A 14,941-nucleotide genomic window follows, 5' to 3' on the forward strand; every position below is an offset into this window, starting at 1 on the left:
CATAGGGGAAAATCATGTTTCCCACTGCCTTTGAGTCTGGCTGAGAGAGTTGATGGGGGCTGGGCACCCATTTACCGTTATGAGTTGCCCCATCCTCTCAACCTATCATAGGCTCTGGGACTCAAGTTGCCAAGGCAGAGCACCCACAGACAGCTGGCTCTGGAAATGATTCTGCTCTCTCTGAGGATAGACCAGGCTTGTAGGACAGAGAGGGGACACTCTCCCCTGTAACAGAGGGAACCTTGGGCACTGTGACTGTGGGAATTTTTGTCTGCACAATAGGGAGTAGGGTGTAGCTGGGTCACTGGGCAATCACGGTGTCTGATGTCAGAGCTCCATGACTGCTAGGGATGGGTCATTGCTGAGGGTTCCACGTTCATACTGAGTACTGCACAGATACTTTGTGCACTAGTGTGGATGAGGATTGTAGCACTGTGGCTAACCTGAGGCACTGATCACCTTGGAAGAGAAGAGGTCAGATTGAGATTTTGCAACAGATGTAATCATACCCTCCCCTCTGCTGACAATAGAGGAGATCTACCACACCCAACTTAGGTGTCACCCTGGATTCTCATCTCATACTTGAGCACTGACAAGAGCTCCCAAGCCCCAACTGGGTACACACCTGTAGGCATTTACTGAAGTGCAACACTCCACTAAGTGACAGAGGCACAGTTAAAAGATAAAACACAACAACGGAGAAAAACAAGTGTTGCCAGAAATGCCTAAAAAATAAATCAGAAATATAGAAACAATAGGAAGGAAGACAACATGACTCCCCCAAATGAATGCAGCAACACTTTACTATTAGAATGTGAAAATAAAGTCAATTAAAAATGAATCTTAATGGAAAATGGAATGAGAGAGGGAGTAGTAGGTGGGATGGTAGTGGGGGTGGGAGAGTGGGAAAGGAGGGAAGAAAAACTATATCCCTAAAAGCTGTACATATGAAATTTGTATTCAATGAATAAAAATCATTAAAAAAGAAAATTAAGAGATTGATGAAATGTCAGAAAATGAATTCAAAATAATGATCATAAGATTATGCAGAAGCAATTATAAGCAGATTCATGAGTTAAAGAAATCCATACCTGACATGGATGATAAATTTTCTTGAGAATGAGATTTGGAAGAGAAATAAAACTGAAATAATAGAAAGGAAGAATCATATGTCAAATAAAAATACAATGGAAAGCCTTATCAATGGATTTGCTTATGCAGAAGAAAGAATATCTGTGCTAGAAGACAAATATTTGGGAATGTTTCAGTCAGACCAAGAAAAAAGAAGAAGAAATTTAAAAAATTAAAACAATATCAAAGATTTATGGGATACTATCAAATGACCCAGTATATGGGTCTTATGAGATCCTAAGGCTGTGGAAAGAGAGAATAGATTTTAAGATATAACTAATGAAATAATAACAGAAGACATCTCTAATTTAGAGGAAGAAAATGATATCCAAATATAGGAAGCACATAGAAATCCTGATAGACATGACCAGAAAAAGATCTTCACCATGACACATTGTAGTCAAACTTTCTACTGTAAAACATAAAGAAAGGATTCCCGAATATGCAGAGAAATGCCAGGTTACCTTCAGAGGATCTCCAATTAGACTCACAACTGATTTCTCATCAGAAACCCTTAAGGTTAGGAGAGAATGGAAATACACAGTTCAAGTCTTAAAAGACAAAAAAAAAAAAAAAAATTGCCCACCCAGAATATTGTATGCCCTACAAAGCTCTCATTTATGAATGAGGGTAAAAAAGATCTTCCATAACAAACAGAAGTAGAAAAAAATTAGTCACCATTCATCCAGGCTTACAAATGAGGCTTAGAATGCTTACGGATGTGCTACACACAGAAACATAGAAAAATAGTCATCATTATGAAAGATGTGAAGGCAGAAAATCTCCCAGCAAAAGTACAAAGGAAATCTAAAGCAATCTAAAGGAATATATATGGAAAAATTGCAGTGCCAAGTTGTTACTTATCAATAATAATCTTGAAAACACATTGACTAAATTCTCTAACTAAAATATACAGATTGGCTGAATGGATTAAAAAACAAGACCCATCTATTTGCTGACTACAAAAAACATGCCTCACCATTGAAGACGCATAAAGTTTGAAAGTGAACGGATGGAAAAAGATATTCCATGCTAATAGAAACAAAAAAAAGGTAGGTGTGGCCATCCTAATATCAGGAAAAATAGACTTTAACATAAAAACTGTTAAAAGAGGCAAAGAAGATACTATGTAATGATTAAGGGATGAATTCAACAGGAAGATGTGACTATCATAAATGTATAAACACCCAATGACAGGGAGCCTGGCTTTTTAAAAGAAATGCTAATGGATTTAAAGGGAGGCATAGACTCTAATACAATAGTAATGAGAGACTTCAACATTCTATTTCATCAATGGACAGATCAACTAGACCGAAGATCAATAAAGAAACAACAGAATAAATTGACACTATGGACCAAAGGGATTTTACTAATATCTACAGAAAATTTCATCTCACAGTTGAAGAATACACATTGTTTTCATCAGTGCATGGAACATTGTCCAGGATAGACTATATTCTGGGACATAATACTAGTTTCAGAAATTTTTTTTAAAAAATTGAAATCATGCCATTTATATTTTCTGAACACAATGGAATGAAGCTGCAAATTAACAACTCAAGAATCTCTAGATATTATGCAAACATATTGAGACTGAACGACATGATCTGGAATGAACAGTAGGTCATATAAGAAATCAAAAGGGAAATAAAAAAATCCTGTCAATGAACAAAGATGACAATGTAATGTATCAAAACTTATAGGACACAGCAAAAGCAATGTTATGAGGGAATTTTATAGCAATTAGTGCCTCCATCAAGAAATTGGAACTATATCAAATAAATGAGCTATCAATGCATCTCAAGAACCTAGATAAACAATAATGTACCAAACCCAAAACTAGTAGGAGCAGAGTAATAATTAAATTAGAGAAGGAATAAACTAATTTGAAACAAAAAAATACAAAAGATCAGTAAAATGAAGAGATGATTTTTTGAAAAAGCAAGCAAAATCAATAGGTAAGTGGCCCAACTTATCAAAAAAAAAAAAAAAAAAAGAGAAGACCCAAATCAATAAAGTCAGAGATGAGAAAGGAGTTGTAAAAATGGATAACACAGAAATACACAGAATCATCAGGAATTCCTATAGTTACATAGCAACAAATTAGAAAATCCAGAGTAAATGGATAGATTCCTGGACACACATAATCTACAAAAAATCAAGTCATGAAGACATAGAAAAACCTAAACAGATCAAAAACCAAGATGGAAATTGAATCAGTAATAAAGAAGAGCCCAGGACTGGATGTCTTCACTGCTGAATTCTACCAAACACTAAAAAAAAACTAACTCCAATTCTTCTCAAACTATTCAGAACAATTTAAAGAGAGGGAATCCTCCCAAACTCCTTCTATGAAGCCAGCATCACCTTACTTTAAAACACAGAAAGAAGCTGGCGCCGCGGCTCAATAGGCTAATCCTCCACCTAGCGGCGCTGGCACACTGGGTTCTAGTCCTGGTTGGGGCACAGGATTCTGTCCCAGTTGCCCCTCTTCCAGGCCAGCTCTCTGCTGTGGCCAGGGAGTGCAATGGAGGATGGCCCAAGTGCTTGGGCCCTGCACCCCATGGGAGACCAGGATAAGTACCTGGCTCCTGCCTTCGGATCAGCGCAGTGCACTGGCCGCGGCGGCCATTGGAAGGTGAATCAACGGCAAAGGAAGACCTTTCTCTCTGTCTCTCTCTTTCACAGTCCACTCTGCCTGTCAAACAAAACAAAACAAAATAAAACAAAACAAAACACAGAAAGATATACCAAAGAGCATGAATTATAGACCAATATCACTGATGAATATGGATGCAAAAATCCTCAACAAAATATTAGCTAATCGAATCCAACAACACAGCAGAAAGATTATTCACTCAGACCAAGGGGGAGTTATCCCTGGTATGCAGGGATAGTTCAACATTCACAAATTAGTAAATGCAATACATCACATTAAGAAACTGATGAACAAAAACCATATGATTAATAGATGGAGAGAAAGTATTTCATAAAATACAACATCCTTTTATGATTTTTTAAGCAATTTAGGCAAAAAAGCAACATTCCTGAACAGAATCAAGACAGTATATGACAGACCCACAATCAGCATCATATGAATGGGGGAAAGTTGGAATCATTTCCACTAAGATCTGGAAACAGATAAGGATACCCACTTTCACCATTGATATTCAACATAGACCTGGAAGTTTTAGTTAGAGCCATTAGACAAGAAAGACAGAATTCAAAGGAATACAAAATGGAAAGGTGTGGTGGAATGAGAAGGCCGTGCCAAGATGGCTGCTGGCAAGTGAGTGTCAATTACTCAGGAATGGCTTTGGAACCGACCTGGCAAAGGAGACTGCCTGGCAACACGCAGTGATTGGCTATGGCATAAACCGCCCCTTGACTGGATTGGCTGCCTCAGCTATATAAGCTGCTGCACCAACTGAAATAAACGAACCTGCGAGCTGCTCGCCTCCAGCCCACTTTCACCTGACTCCTGGTGTCTGTGTGATGACTCCGCACCTCTTGCCTCCACCATGCTCCTCCTCTGAGAAAAAATCCACAGCAACATCTGGCACCCAACATGACTGAGAGAGAGACAGCAGGTCGGACTTGGCGAAGTTTCCCCTTTATTTCAACAAGTAGGCCCATTGGCGTTTTGTGTGCTGTTCGGTTCTTGAGGGTGAGCACAGAACCCCCTCCTCCGCCCCTTTACTTGTCCTGGTCCTCAGTCAAAATGACCCCGGGTTAGGCACACACTGCCCAGAAGCATATCGCTGCTTCTCAGCTCCTCCTTTTACTTTTGGTTAACCCAGCAAATTCATATAAGGGACTGATCATGCCAGAATTCGGAACCAAGTCATCTTCCCTCACTCGAGAGAGGAGACGCTCCGGAGATACTTGGTGGGCATACGGCCTTGACCTAACGAATCACAGAAGTCCCCCACTAAGCACAGGGCATTCTTACGATCAGATACACCACTGTATGTTCGTCTAATGTAGGGAACGCCCTGCATAATGCCATCAGTGACTGAGGTGCTAAGAATTTGCTTTGTTATGGCAGCCGTGCTGTGTGTGTCTTTCCTTTGGCTAGAATTGATGTGGTGTGATGCTCTTAAGTGCTCAAACATGGGAAAGATAACCCCCTCTCACAAACCCACACAGATTACCAAACATAATGAATCTGTGAGTGATAAGAGCCTGTCACTCCAGGCTGCTGCCTCACAGGCAACAGTTGACTTGGGGAGAGAGAGCTCCCACAGTGAAAATGACATGACAGCAAACAATGTAGCAATGCCTAGTCAGCCACCCCCCAAGTATCCGTGGGATGAACTTAGACAACCTCGAGGCAATAACACATGCGAGGTCATCCCATCCACACCCAGTGAGGATCCCCACATTTGTGGCAGTCCCCAGGCACCCAGGCACCCAGGCTCTCAGGACAACCACTAGACCTCATGTCACCCGCATGTTTGTCTTTAATGTCGGAGTGGACACAGAATTCAGGCTCTGGATTCCAACGCCCATAAAAAGGCTACTGCTAACTAACGGTAGAGGATATGCTTGTTTCTTTCCAGAGAATGCGGGAAAGCCCATTTGGATACCAGCCAGAAACATCAAGCCTGCAATTGACAGTCAACCAGAACCAGCTGAAGAAGACTGAGAGACAGCCTTGTTAGCAGACACACCTGCTACTGATTGTCAAGCTGCTTCCCTATCATCTTGCCCTGAAGAACTGCCCACAGCCACATCTGTTACTGCTTTATACCCCACTAGCTCCAGTCAGCCATTCGAACAGCCAACAGCCTGCATGCGGTCATGCCATTCCTGATTACCACGGTTCCTCATTCCTACCCCCATCTGAGCAAGCACTCCTGTGGTCTCCCATTTTGAGGGCTTGTTAGTCAACAATGGGTAAGATCCCATGAGGGACAACCTAATACAGACACAGCTGCATGAGGAGACCACATGGAAACAGGGTCAACAATGGTGTGGCCAAGGATCATGTCTCCTGCTGCTCTAAAATAAATGAAAAGGGGGAAATGTGGTGGAATGAGAAGGCCGTGCCAAGATAGCCACTGGCAAGCGAGTGTCAGTTACTCAGGAATGGCTTCAGAACACACCTGGCAAAGGAACCTACCTAGCAACAGGCAGTGATTTGTTAGGGAATGAACCGTCCCTTGACCGGATTGGCTGCCTCAGCTATAAAAGCTGCTGTACCTACTGAAATAAACGAGTCTGCAAGCTGCTTGCCTCCAGCACACTTTCACCAGACTCCCAGTGTCTGTGTAGTAACTCCACACCTCTTCCCCCACTGCGCTCCTCCTCTCAGAACGAATCCACAGCAACAGAAAGGAGGAAGTTAAATTATCAAGGTTTACAGATGCCATAATTCTGTATATAAGGGAACAAAAAGACTCCACTAAGAGACTGTTGGAACTCATAATAAAGTTTGGTAAAGTCACAGGATATAAAATTAACACAGAAACAATCAATAGCCTGAGAAAGAACTTATAAGATCATTCCCATTCATAGTAAACAAAATGTCTTTAAATACCTTGGCATAAATTTAACCAATGAAGTGGAAGTTATCTACAATGAAAATTACAAAAGATTTTAAAAAATAGAGAAAGACACAAAAAAATGGAAATATATTCTGTGTTCATGGGTTGGATGAACTAATGGGGGTGGGATGGTGGTATGATGGGAAAAATCACTATATTCCTAAAATTGTACTTATGAAATTGGTACTCACTAAATAAATGTTTTTTGGGGGAAAACGTCCATACTACTAAAAATAATTTGCAAGATACAATGCAGTTCCATTCAAAATGCCAATGACATTCTTCTCAGATATAGAAAAAATGATGCTGAAATCATATGGAAACACAAGAGACCCTGAATAGCTAAAACAATCTTAACAAAGCAGGAGACAACACATACCAGATTTCAAACAAACTACAGGCAGTTATAATTAAAACTGCCTAGAACTGGCACAAAAAATAGAAAAGTAGACTGATAGAACAGAATAGAACCCCCCAAAATTATTCCATGCATCCACAACAAACTAGTCTTTGACAGAGGAGCTAAAATCAGTTACTAATGAAAGGACAGTCTCATCATCAACTAATGATATGAGACAATTGGATAACTACATGCATAAGCACAATACATGACCCCTACAAAACACCTTATTCAAAAATCAACTCAAAATGGATCAATGATCTGAATGTATGACCTGATACCCCTCAAATTCCTGGAGGAGAACATTGGGGAAACTTTGTAAGACATTGGTATAGGCAAAGACTTCTTGGAAAAGACTCCAGAAGTACAGGTAATCAAAGTCAAAATTGACAAATGGGATTACATCAAATAAAGAAGCTTTCACACTGCAAAGAAAACACTCAACAAAGTTAAGAGACAACCAATAGAATGGGAGTAGATATTTGCAAAGTACAATCTGATAAAGAATTATTATTCAGAATCTATAAAGAGCTCAAAAAACTTAACAACACCAAAACAACCAGTTAAGAAACAGGCAGAGCACTTGAACAAACTTTTTTTAAAGATTTATTTATTTGAAAGACAGAGTTAGAGAGATAAAGACGGAGAAATATCTTCCTTGCGCTGGTTCACTCCCAAGAGGGCTGCAACGGCCAGAGATGATCTGAAGCCAGGAGCTTCTTCTGGGTCTCCCATACAGGTGCAGGGCCCCAAGGACTTGAGCCATCCACTATTGCTTTCCCAGGCCATGGCAGAGAGCTGGATCAGAAAAGGAGCAACTGGGACTAGAATCAGTGCCCATATGGGATGCTGGTGCTTCAGGCCAGGTCTTTAACAATGCTGGACCCACAGGCATTTTTCAAAAGAGGAAATTCAAATGGCCTACAGACAGATGAAAAATACTTAGAATTACTACCCATAAGGGAAATGAAAATCAATACCACAATGAGTTTTGACCTCACCTTATGCTAGAATGACTTTCAAAGAAATCAAAAAAAAAATAATAAATTCTGGCTAAAATGGGGGGAAAATTTTCCCTAATCCACTATTTATGGCAATCCAAGCTAGTATAGCCACTGCAGAACACATTATGGAGATTCCTCAGAAAGCTGAATATAAGTCTATTGCATGTTCCAGCCATCCCACCACCAGGAATTTACCCAAATGAAATGAAATCAGCACATGAAACAATTATTTATACCCCTATGCTTATTGCACTTCAACTCACCTTGTGCTAAGATGAAATGAATCCAAATGCCCATCAACCAATGACTGGATTAAGAAAACGTGGTACATGTACACTATGGAATATTACTCAGTCATAAAAAGTAAAATCCTTACTTTCACAACAAAATGGATTCAACTGGAAATGCTTATACTCAGTAAAATAATCCAGTCCCCAAAAGACAAATATCATATGTTTTCTCTTATTTGTAGTAACTAATAGAGTACAAAAATGTAATTAAAATTATTTCATTTTGATTGGCATAAAATTATTCCTATTCATAATCTGTTGAGAGCAAACGGCTCAAAGTGTAAATGAACTTAGTTATTATCTTATAATCACACTGGAAATATTTATATGCCACATTTTTATTGTTTGTATTTCATTGAAATAAATTATGAATGACTAATTGACCAAAAAAATGTATATTGGTGAAATGGTCATATATACATTCACTTATTGTTCTAAGCCATTATCTATGTTTCTTTTAAATAGAGTTTTGTTTTGTTTTGATTTGATTTTGCTTTTTACTTGTTAAATGTCTTATTCAGGTGAAGCATTAAGCCCTATAACTGTAATGAAAATTGAAAATGTGTCATTGTCTCTAAAACCAAAAAGAAGACAGAAAGAATGGTAAAGATAAGGAGAGTAGGAGGTTGGGAGAGAGAGGGAGGAGGGAGAAATTATGTCCTTAGACTTGTATCTACAAATCATATTTAATCCATTAAAAATTAATTAAAATCAAAATAGAAAATAAAACAAAGAATATATTCTTTCCATTCCAAAGCTACTTATAGGATGAGTGGGAAAGAAGTGAGTATAGTCATAATCTGAATTGTCTCTTACTGTACCAAAATATTAAGAAGCAACTTCTTTTTTTTGGTTTTCTTTTTTTAAAACTTTTATTTAATGAATATAAATTTCCAAAGTACAGCTTATGGATTACAATGGCTTCCCCCCCATAACATCCCTCCCACCCACAACCCTCCCCTTTCCCACTCCCTCTCCCCTTCCATTCATATCAAGATTCATTTTCGATTCTCTTTATATACAGAAGATCAGTTTAGCATACATTAAGTAAAGATTTCAACAGTTTGCTCCCACACAGAAACATAAAGTGAAAAATACTGTTTGAGTACTAGTTATAGCATTAAATCTCAATGTACAGCACACTAAGGACAAAGATCCTACATGAGGAGTAAGTGCACAGTGACTCCTGTTGTTGACTTAACAAATTGACACTCTTGTTTATGGCCTCAGTAATCAGCCTAGGCTCTTGTCATGAGCTGCCAAGGCTATGGAAGCCCCCTGAGTTCACTGACTCTGATAATTTTTAGACAAGGCCATGGTCAAAGTGGAAGTTCTCTCCTCCCTTCAGAGAAAGGTACCTCCTTCTTTGATGACCCATTCTTTCCACTGGGATCTCACTCACGGAGATCTTTCATTTAGGTTTTTTTTTTTTCTCCCCAGAGTGTCTTGGCTTTCCATGCCTGAAAAACTCTCATGGGCTCTTCAGCCAGATCCGCATGCCTTAAGGGCTGATTCTGAGGCCAGAGTGCTGTTTAGGACATCTGCCATTCTATGGGTCTGCTGTGTATCTCACTTCCCATGTTGGATCATTCTCTCCCTTTTTGATTCTATCAGCTAGTATTTGCAGACACTATTCTTGTTTATGTGATCCCTTTGGTTCTTAGTCCTATCATTATGATCAATTGTGAACAGAAATTGATCACTGGGACTAGTGAGATGGCATTGGTACATGCCACCTTGATGGGATTGAATTGGAATCCCCTGGTATGTTTCTAACTCTACCGTTTGAGGTAAGTCAGCTTGAGCATGTCCCGAATTGCACACCTCTTCCCTCCCTTATTCCCACTCTTATATTTAACAGTGATCACTTTTCAGTTAAGTTTCAGCACTTAAGAAGAATTGTGTATTGATTACAGTATTCAACCAAAAGTAGTAAGTAGAACAAACAAAAAAAATACTAAGAGGGATAACATATCAAGTTGCTCATCAACAGTCAGGGTGAGGGCTGATCAAGTCACCGTTTCTCATAGTGTTCATTTCACTTTAACAGGTTTCCTTTTTGGTGCTCAGTTAGTTGTCACCTATCAAGGAGAACAAATGGTATTTGTCCCTTTGGGATTGGCTTATTTCATTCAGCATAATGTTTTCCAAATTCCTAATAGGGATCACTTTTCAGTTAAAATTTAAACACCTAAGAATAATTGTGTGTTAATTACAGAGTTCAACCAATGGTACTAGAACAAAAAAGTACTAAAATGGATAAAGTATTACATTGTACATCAACCGTCAGGAAAACAGCTGATCAAGTCACTGTTTCTCATGGTGTCCATTTCATTTCACATATGTAGGAAATACATGCAAGGCTAGAGTTAGTCCAAGTTCTTGTCTCTATGAATAAACAAATTCAAGGAGGATATGTAGATAACAGAAGTCAGCAGGAAAGCAAGATCTATTTAAAGGGAAAGGGAAAGTAAACTCTCAGATGTGAATGTGGGCAACATCATGAACCAGAGGTACAATTAACAAAGTTCAGGTTGTTTGTTTTTGCTTGGGGTGGTTTTTGGATTGGCTATTGATTGCAAAACAAAATGGTGGATAAGTTTGAGTGTGGCTTCAATCCCACCCATTTCTCAGCCTCTTTTTTGGAAATCTTATAAGTGTCATGGCATCTGGTGCATGATGAAGAGTAATGTTCAGGTGCATGATGGGGACTGGGTGTGCCAAGCCTATAGCCTTATTGAATATTTCTAGCCAGTCTTGGTTGTTAAATGACAAAACCCCTACAACTGGGGCTTGCCCAGAAAAGGGTGGGGTTTAGGTGGTGCATGGTGCTACAACTCTGGTACTGGCAGTTCTCATTTCCCCACAACATCCCAGCCTACAAAATTTCTGTTGGTATGCCAAAGGTTTTACACCTTCACCTTGGAAGCTACACATTCTCTAGGTGTGCATGTTGACGAGCTGTTAATTGGGCAGAGATTGAGCTGACCACTTTAAGTCAATATGCATGTATTATTTGACAGTGATTGTAAGAGATTGTATTTACAGGCAGATGACCTAAATGCAAAGCATATTTCATCATTTGGAGTCATGTAATTGTGGTCAGACACTTAGCTAGCTGTGTCTGAGCTTTCCCATTTGCATAAAGAAGATAATGGCACTAATAAGAAGAAGAGAAAAAGGAAGAAGAGAAAGAAATGTGACTAAACATAATAATGCTTGTGTTTCCCCTGTGTTAACGGTTTTTGTGAAGACCATGATGATGAATATTGTGTAAGCATTCAGTACACTGCAAAGCACTGTGCCCACTTTTCCTGCCAAGAGGCTTTTTGGAGAGCTAATGCAGGAGGCAGGAATTAACTGTTTGATCAGATTACATCTGAGATGTTAACACTCTTTAAGGGAGCAACTTTCCAAATCATAATGTCTTTATGAATCATAAAAATGCTCACATCTAAACCCTCTTCTCACTTGTGAATGTTTTATATTTTATTTAATATCTTCAGAGGTTTACAAAGAACAAATTCTGCATAAACAGGCTAAGTGGGTTCTCATCCCTGGGGCTATTAATAAGTTTAACTTCCCAGTATACTTAGGATCTTACAAAAACTAAAAGCTCTTGGTTTAATGAGCTGAAATAAATAATCCAAGATTCTTGCCAACATTCTTAGAAAAGACATTACATATTTCTACATCAGTAGATGATTCGGCTTCAATTATACTATAAGTTCAACTTATAGAGCATAACTTCACAGCTCAGTGAGGACTCATTCTATTGTACCACATCAACCCTCTCTTGTTGAAGGGCACATTTCACCCCAAAGTGGACAAGTATCTTTGGAAAGGATCCAGAAAGTCTATGTTCTCTTTTTGAGTTTCTTAAAATTGTTTTCCTATATACTGCTTGCAAGTAGCCTCTATGGAAAGGAAAAGTTGGATTTGACTTTGCAAGTGGAGGGCATGTTATAGCTCAGCAGAGGTGGTTTATGCTTTGAAAAGTATATCTTAAGCATTTTTAGGCAATTTGAACATACCCTCTCACTGCTTTCTTCTCTCTGTAATGGGAAAAATAACAAGAGACTTGAAATGGCTTTTGCTAATGAACACACCATTGTCGCTCCCCCTCTTCGTGGAGGAACGACACAGGACCCTGCGCTGTTCTTTCGTCTGCTCGGCCCTTCCCAGGTTTGCTGCTGGTTCTTCCCGGGTTGGCTACCGTCCCTTCCACCTTCGTGGAAGGGCGGTTCCCCCTGCCACTTTCCCCACTTCCGCGGGGGAGCGGCACACCGCCGGCCGGCTTTCTCGGGGGCTGCACAGGTGTTCCTTCAGATAGATGTTCCCCTTAGATGTTCCTGGTGCATGGTGTCTCTCTCCTCCTTTATAGTCCTCTTCCACCAATCCCAACTCTGCTACCCACACGCCGAGTACGCTGCTCTCCTCCAATCAGGAGCAGGTCCTGCTGTTTATTGGTTGAACTGGAGGCAGCTGTGTAGAAGCTGTTTCCTCCTCTCCCAGTGCCATATTGTGGGAGAGCAGATGCATAGAATAAGTCTTAATTCCAGTAACTTAGTCTAGTCCGAGTTGCTCCCCACACACCATTGTAAAAAGAGGACTTAGTTAACTTCAAACCAGTTTTAAGATATTGTTGCAGCTCTAAAAACAATACCTCAAATCCCGATTCTTTGACATACTGTGTACTTTGAATGAATAAGATTTGAGAGGCCTTGGAAGGTGACTTAGAATCAAAGTCTCTCTAACTTTTCCTTATTTCTCCTACCCCCAGCACACACAGGGAGAGGCTCTGAAGTTCTCTTATCTAACTAAAGAATGTTCTTTCAAAAGAAAGGCAATTGTCTTGGACTCCCCATTTAAAATGTCATTAACTAGGGAATACGACCTATTTATTTAACTAAACAAACTGCCCATTCTTTTAGCAATGAGAAGCTTTATATGTTAAAGACAATCTTTGTTTGAAATTCACTTCTAGTTCTCACCTTCTTAATAACTTGTCAACACACCTTCATCAGAACTGAGGGGATCTTTGTCCAAGGCTATTGTCCATTTTTTGGCCCATTCATTTTTTTTTTCCTAAAAACATACACTATCCCTCTGCAACTGATTCCATCCTCACCCCATTTCCATTTCTCATGTAAAGAGCATATTAATACTTCAATTATGTGGCCCTTTCTTGAGTCTCATGTTTTGCATGGTTCCAAGACACATATGCATATTAAGTAGATTTGTATGTTTTTTCACCTGTTTATTTGTCCATTGTTAGTTCATTTCTGTACCAAATAGCCAGGGGCCCTGTGTGGGCCACCTTAAGCTGAGGAGGGTCCTTGAATTCAGTGTAAGATAAAACTTAGTCCTGATACAGTAGAGTAATGGCAAAAGGGTCTTTATTCAAGAAAGCATCAAAGAGATGGCTACAATACAGACAAAGCTGTCCCGTGTGTTATTTGACAAATGTGTGTTAAAACCTAGGTGGAATATTCATCATATTTCTGAGAAAGGGTTGGTGACTTCTGGGAATAGGGGACCCAATGTCTTTTATTCTACTTATATGGGTCATTTCTATAGATTGTAAACTGCCAGGTTCTGGAGGAGTGATTATTACTAGGTAAAGCATTGTAATGAGGGTATAATGAGCATTCAAGTCTCCCTGAGGTTAGGTTAGGGACTTTCTTGTATCCAGTTGGTTAGAACCAGTTCTTTTCCCCGTGTCTCATTTTTTAGCCCACTTCCTGGTGGGTGGAGCTAGCACTTACTTCATGCTATCTCAGTCTTCCCTAAGAGATTTATTCCTACATATTCTTAAGAGAATTTGGGTGAAGATGTCATCATCTGTAACTGCTTCTTACTGATCATGGGTATGGGCCCTGCATATCATGAAAGGATCCTAGTGGAAAATAATGCTTATGAGCAGCAGTCATTGGCTAGAATCCTTGCATGGCTATCATTTTTTAAAATGAAAATGTTGAAGCCTAGAAGTAATAAACTTAAATGGCAGATTAAAGAGACATTGCCCAAAAAATGTAACAAGAAGTCTAGGAGATTCCCCAGGGGTGACAGAAATTACGTGATGCTGAAGTGCTGAGCAAATTGCCTTCCAGGTAGAGTCTGCAAAAGGGAATCCCTTTGCAAAGGAGTGGAGCTGCTCTACCTGGTTATCAATCTCTTGATATTAGTTTCAACCTCCCCTGCATTGTTAATGTACATACAGCAGTTTTATTAGAGTAGGGGGCATTGGATAGATCTTGGGTCCAAATTCCACAAGCTCAAGTCAACTGTTGGATGGTTTTAATTAATTCCTTTCCTGTAAATTCTTGTAAATTCCTGATTCTAGGGAACCCTGCCACAAACAAGTAACATTATATAGATAATTAAGACTTTCCTTTGTTCAGTCTTTAAGAAGAAGTGTATCTCATCTTTTCAGAGCTATCCAGTGCATTTTTATAGAATCTCTGCTGTTAAAGCTGTCTGAATATCTGAGGAGTGTATTAAGAGGCTCAACAAACCATGAAGTCTCTATAACTAAAGCTATGGCCTGTAGACTGGATGCTTTTC

Source organism: Oryctolagus cuniculus, chromosome 4, assembly GCF_964237555.1.
Source record: "Oryctolagus cuniculus chromosome 4, mOryCun1.1, whole genome shotgun sequence".
In the NCBI taxonomy this organism is placed as follows: Eukaryota; Metazoa; Chordata; class Mammalia; order Lagomorpha; family Leporidae; genus Oryctolagus; species Oryctolagus cuniculus.